Source organism: Triticum dicoccoides, chromosome 2A (assembly GCF_002162155.2).
Source record: "Triticum dicoccoides isolate Atlit2015 ecotype Zavitan chromosome 2A, WEW_v2.0, whole genome shotgun sequence".
Classification (NCBI taxonomy): domain Eukaryota; kingdom Viridiplantae; phylum Streptophyta; class Magnoliopsida; order Poales; family Poaceae; genus Triticum; species Triticum dicoccoides.
Window position 1 is genome coordinate 693,961,361 of NC_041382.1, and position 6,752 is coordinate 693,968,112.

Genomic DNA, 6,752 nt, shown 5'->3' on the forward strand with positions numbered 1-6,752 from the left:
TGGATCGATCACCCTCTGAGAGATTACATTGAGGAATGCACATAGCTTCACAATGGCTAATCGGACGTTTTTCGGTAGAAGCCCCCTCAATGCAACCGGAAGCAGTTGCGTCATAATCACGTGGCAGTCATGAGACTTTAGGTTCTGAAACTTTTTCTCTGGCATATTTATTATTCCCTTTATATTCGACGAGAAGCCAGTCGTGACCTTCATACTGAGAAGGCATTCAAAGAAGATTTCTTTCTCTTCTTTCGTAAGAGCGTAGCTGGCAGGACCTTTATACTGCTTCGGAGGCATGCCGTCTTTTTCGTGCAAACGTTGCAGGTCCTCTCGTGCCTCAGGTGTATCTTTTGTCTTCCCATACACGCCCAAGAAGCCTAGCAGGTTCACGCAAAGGTTCTTCGTCACGTGCATCACGTCGATTGAGGAGCGGACCTCTAGGTCTTTCCAGTAGGGTAGGTCCCAAAATATAGATTTCTTCTTCCACATGGGTGCGTGTCCCTCAGCGTCATTCGGAACAGCTAGTCCACCGGGACCCTTTCCAAAGATTACGTAGTGTAAATCATTGACCATAGCAAGCACGTGATCACCGGTGCGCATGACGGGCTTCTTCCGGTGATCTGCCTCGCCTTTGAAATGCTTGCCTTTCGTTCGACATTGATGGTTGGTCGGAAGAAATTGATGATGGCCCAGGTACACATTCTTCCTGCATTTGTCCAGGTATATACTTTCAGTGTCATCTAAACAGTGCGTGCATGTGTGGTATCCTTTGTTTGTCTGTCCTGAAAGGTTACTGAGAGCAGGCCAATCGTTGATGGTCACGAACAGCAACGCCTTAAGGTTAAATTCCTCCTGTCTGTGCTCATCCCACGTACGTACACCATTTCCATTCCACAGCTGTAAAAGTTCTTCAAGTAATGGCCTTAGGTACACATCAATTTCGTTGCCGGGTTGCTTAGGGCCTTGGATGAGAACTGGCATCATAATGAACTTCCGCTTCATGCACATCCAAGGAGGAAGGTTATACATACATAGAGTCATGGGCCAGGTGCTGTGATTGCTGCTCTGCTCCCCGAAAGGATTAATGCCATCCGCGCTTAAAGCAAACCATACATTCCTTGGGTCCTTTCCAAACTCATCCCAGTACTTTCTCTCGATTTTTCTCCACTGCGACCCGTCAGCGGGTGCTCTCAACTTCCCAGCTTTCTTTCGGTTCTCACTGTGCCATCGCATCAACTTGGCATGCTCTTCGTTTCTGAACAGACGTTTCAACCGTGGTATTATAGGAGCATACCACATCACCTTCGCAGGAACCCTCTTCCCGTGGGGCTCGCCGTCAACATCACCAGGGTCATCTCGTCTGATCTTATACCGCAACGCACCGCATACCGGGCATGCGTTCAGATCCTTGTATGCACCGCGGTAGAGGATGCAGTCATTAGGGCACGCATGTATCTTCTCCACCTCCAATCCTAGAGGGCATACGACCTTCTTTGCTGCGTATGTACTGTCGGGCAATTCGTTATCCTTTGGAAGCTTCTTCTTCAATATTTTCAGTAGCTTCTCAAATCCTTTGTCAGCCACAGCATTCTCTGCCTTCCACTGCAGCAATTCCAGTACGGTACCGAGCTTTGTGTTGCCATCTTCGCAATTGGGGTATAACCCTTTTTTGTGATCCTCTAACATGCGATCGAACTTCAGCTTCTCCTTTTGACTAATGCATTGCGTCCTTGCATCGACAATGACCCGGCGGAGATCATCATCATCGGGCACATCGTCTGGTTCCTCTTGATCTTCAGCAGCCGCACCCGTGGCAGCATCATTGGGCACATCGTCTGGTTCCTCTTGATCTTCACCTGCTCCCCCCGTTGCAGCATCACCGTATTCAGGGGGCACATAGTTGTCATCGTACTCTTCTTCTTCGCCGTCTTCCATCATAACCCCTATTTCTTCGTGCCTCGTCCAAACATTATAGTGTGGCATGAAACCCTTGTAAAGTAGGTGGGAGTGAAGGATTTTCCGGTTAGAGTAAGACCTCGTATTCCCACATTCAGTGCATGGACAACACATAAAACCATTCTGCTTGTTTGCCTCAGCCGCATCGAGAAACTCATGCACGCCCTTAATGTACTCGCGGGTGTGTCTGTCACCGTACATCCATTGCCGGTTCATCTGCGTGCATTATATATAATTAAGTGTCCAAATTAATAGAAGTTCATCATCACATTAAAACCAAAGTGCATACATAGTTCTCATCTAACAACATATAGCTCTCCAGAGCATCTAATTAATTAAACCATACATTGAAACTATGTAAAACATTTCAATGCGAAAACAAATGCGATCATAATCGCAACCAAGGTAACAATTGATCCAACGGCATAATGATACCAAGCTTCGGTATGAATGGCATATTTTCTAATCTTTCTAATCTTCAAGCGCATTGCATCCATATTGATCTTGTGATCATCGACGACATCCACAACATGCAACTCCAATATCATCTTCTCCTCCTCAATTTTTTTTATTTTTTCCTTCAACAAATTGTTTTCTTCTTCAACTAAATTTAACCTATCGACAATAGGGTCGGTTGGCATTTCCGATCCACATACATCCTAGATAAATAAAATCTATGTCACGTTGGTCGGCATAATTTTCATAAACAATAAATGAACCAATAGTTATAAAGATAATATACATACCAAATCCGAATCATAGACAGGACGAGGGCCGACGGGGGCGGATACCAAAACCATCGCACTATATAAGATGCAATAATAAATGTACGAAAATGATACAAGTATCTATCTAAACATACAAGTAAGAATATTTTTCCTTTCAGAAAGAAGATAAGAACAAGAGGCTCACCACGGTGGTGTCGGTGATGAGATCGGCGCGGGTGATCGACGGCGGTGAAGACGGGGACGGGGCGTGATGGACCGCTAAATCTAGAAAAATCTCGAGGAAAATGGAGCTTGGAGGTCGAGCTTCGAGAAGAGAAAGCTTAAGTAGTGTGGCTCGGCATTCCATCGAACACCTCATGTGCATAGGAGGTGAGATAGAGCACCACAAAGCCCTCTCCCCTTCGGCCAGAAAAAACAGAGCACTGTGCTCTGCTCTTGCGCGAGGGGGTATATATAGGCACCTCATTGGTCCCGGTTGATGACATGAACCGGGACTAAAGGGAAGCCTTTGGTCCCAGTTCAAGCCACCAACCGGGACCAATGGTTGTGGGCCAGGAGCGTGGACCATTGGTCCCGGTTCGTCCCACCAACCAGGACCAAAAGGTCTAGACGAACCGGGACCAATGGCCCACGTGGCCCGGCCGGCCCCCTGGGCTCACGAACCGAGACCAATGCCCACATTGGTCCCGGTTCTAGACTGAACCGGGACTAATGGGCTGAGCCGGCCTGGACCATAGCCCTGTTTTCTACTAGTGACGAGGGGCCCACGAGGGTGGAGGGCGCGCCCAGGGGGTGGGCGCGCCCCCTGCCTCGTGGCCTCCTCATAGATCCCCTGACGAACCCAGGGAGCCGTCCGATGATACCTCGATATTGGCTCGTGGCGGCCTGCGTAATTATGTTCGGCGATTAGGGAAAGCAATGCGACAAAGGAATCCTATGGGTTACTTTGGTATCCGAATACTTACAATCTCCCTTGGGGCTTGGCCCTGGGCAACCACTCGTCTTCACTTTCGTCGGCGGCGGTGGAGCTGTCCGGAAGGAGAGTCCTTCCCTTCTTGGACCCTCCGGCCTCCCCAGTCGGGGCGGCCTTCCTTTTCTTGTCTCCCACAGTCGGTGGGGGAGCCTCTTCTTCCTCTTCCTCGTCTTCGGGGGGAGAGTGCGCCGCAGAGTCATCGGACGATGAGTCCGACGACGCCTGGCGTCGGGAACTCTTTCGAGCTCCCTTGGCCTTCTTAGTCTTCTCCGGCACCTTTTAAGGGGCCGGAGTCAACATCTTCGCCAGAAGGGCGTCTGCGGGGCCTTCGGGCAAGGGAGCCGGACAGTCGATCTGTCCGGCCATCTTCTGTCAGTCCTGTCAAAGGCACGAGAGTTTAGATCCTGCATAGAGTCAATCTATATAAAAATAAGTATCATGTGAAAGGTAAAACAACTTAACGCGCTGGCTTGGCGCTTTGCGCTGAATCCGCGATCCTTAATAATGGGGGGAGGGACCTCGGTTCTCTTGAATAGCACCCTCCAGGCATCTTCATGAGTCGTGTCGAAGAGCCTGTTCAGAGTTCGGTGCTGCGCCGGATTGAACTCCCACAAGGTGAACTCCCGTTGTTGGCACGGGAGTATCCGGCGGATGAGCATGACCTGGACTATGTTGATGAGCTTGAGTTTCTTGTCCACCATGTTTTGAATACATGTGTGGAGTCCGGTCAGCTCTTTTGAATTACCCCAGGACAGGCCCTTCTCCTTCCAGGAGGTGAGCCGCATGGGGGTGCCAGATTGGAACTCGTGGGCCGCTACCCATGCGGGGTCGCGCGGCTCGGTGATATAGAACCACCCCGATTGCCACCCCTTTATGGTTTCCACAAAGGAGCCCTCGAGCCATGTTATATTGGGCATCTTGCCCACCATGGCGCCTCCGCACTCCGCCTGGCGGCCGCCCACCACCTTCGGCTTGATGTTGAAGGTCTTCAGCCATAGGCCGAAGTGGGGCTTGATGCGGAGAAAGGCCTCGCACACGACGATAAACGCCGAGATGTTGAGGATGAACTTCGGGGCCAGATCGTGGAAATCCAGGCCGTAATAGAACATGAGCCCCGGGACGAAGGGATGGAGAGGGAATCCCAGTCCGCGGAAGAAATGGGTGAGGAATACAACCCTCTCATGGGGCCTGGGGGTGGGGATGAGTTGCCCCTCATCTGGGAGCCGGTGCGCGATGTCGTCAGGCAGGTATCCAGCTCTCCTCAGTTTCTTGACGTCTCCCTCCGTGACCGAGGAGACCATCCACTTGCCTCCCGCTCCGGACATGGTTAGAGAAGGTTGAGATGGAAGCGAGGACTTGGGCGCTAGAGCTCGAGTGTGCGGGAGCGGATGAGCATAGGAGGAAGAAGGCGTGGATAGAAAGGTGAATCCTTATCCCTTTATATGGGCGGACAAAACTAAGTGTCCCCACTTGCCTGGTAAAACTCGCTTATCCCCCAAGCGCCATAATTGATGGCGTGGTTGGGTTACCCACACCCGTATTGATGAGAATCCCGTAATAAGGGGACACGATCTCTGCTTTGACAAGACGTGTCGAAAAACTGCCTCGCGTTATGTGCGGGGCTGGTTAAAAGAAACAGTTCGAATAATCACCGGGCCATGACGTAACGTCCTGTTGCCAAAACAAGCTAGCGAATTAGATCTGCAAAAACATTATTCTCTCTACGGTGGAATGTGGAACTTATTTTGCAGGGTCGGACACTATCCTCGTATTCAAATTCTTCTGTGATGTATTCGGAGAAGGAACCCGCCTTGCAATGCCGAAGACAATACTGCGCGCCGGACTCGTCGTCATTGAAGCCTGGTTCAGGGGCTACTGTGGGAGTCCTAGATTAGGGGGTCTCCGAACAGCCGGACTATCTCCATTGGCCGGACTGTTAGACTATGAAGATACAAGATTGAAGACTTCGTCTCGTGTCCGGTTGGGACTCTACTTGGCGTGGAAGGCAAGCTAGGCAATACGTATATGGATACCTCTTCCTTTGTAACCGACCTTGTGTAACCCTAACCCTCTCTGGTGTCTATATAAACCGAAGGGTTTTAGTCCGTAGGACGATAATCACAACATACAATCATACCATAGGCTAGCTTCTAGGGTTTAGCCTCTCTGATCTCGTGGTAGATCTACTCTTGTAACACCCATATCATCAATATTAATCAAGCAAGACGTAGGGTTTTACCTCCATCAAGAGGGCCCGAACCTGGGTAAAACTTCGTGTCCCCTGCCTCCTGTTACCATCTGGCCTAGACGCACAGTTCGGGACCCCCTACCCGAGATCCGCCGGTTTTGACACCGACAGTCACAAACAGCCCTAGAGTTCGTACTAGAATAAAACCTTAAGACACAAATCAACCAAAACCCTAATGTCACCTCAAGTATCCGTGGGTATGATTATACGATATGCATCACACAATCTCAGATTCATCTATTCAACCAACACATAGAACCTCAAAGAGTGCCCCAAAGTTCCTACCGGAGAATCATGACGAAAACGTGTGCCAACCCCTATGCATAGTTTCATGGGCGGAACCCGCAAGTTGATCACCAAAACATACATCAAGTGAATCACGTGGTATCCCATTGTCACCACAGATACGCACGACAAGACATACATCAAGTGTTCTCAAATCTTTAAAGACTCAATCCGATAAGATAACTTCAAAGGGGAAACTCAATCCATTACAAGAGAGTAGAGGGGGGAGAAAACATCATAAGATCCAACTATAATAGCAAAGCTCGCGATACATCAAGATCGTATCACCTCAAGAACACGAGAGAGAGAGAGCGAGAGAGAGAGAGAGAGAGATCAAACACATAGCTACTGGTACATACCCTTAGCCCCGAGGGAGAACTACTCCCTCCTCGTCATGGAGAGCATCGGGATGATGAAGATGGCCACCGGAGAGGGATTCCTCCTCTGGCAGGGTGCCGAAACGGGTCTAGATTGGCTTTCGGTGCCTACGGAGGCTTCTGGAGGCGGAACTCCTGATCTATTGTGCTCCCCGATCATTTTAGGGTATATGGAGATATATAGG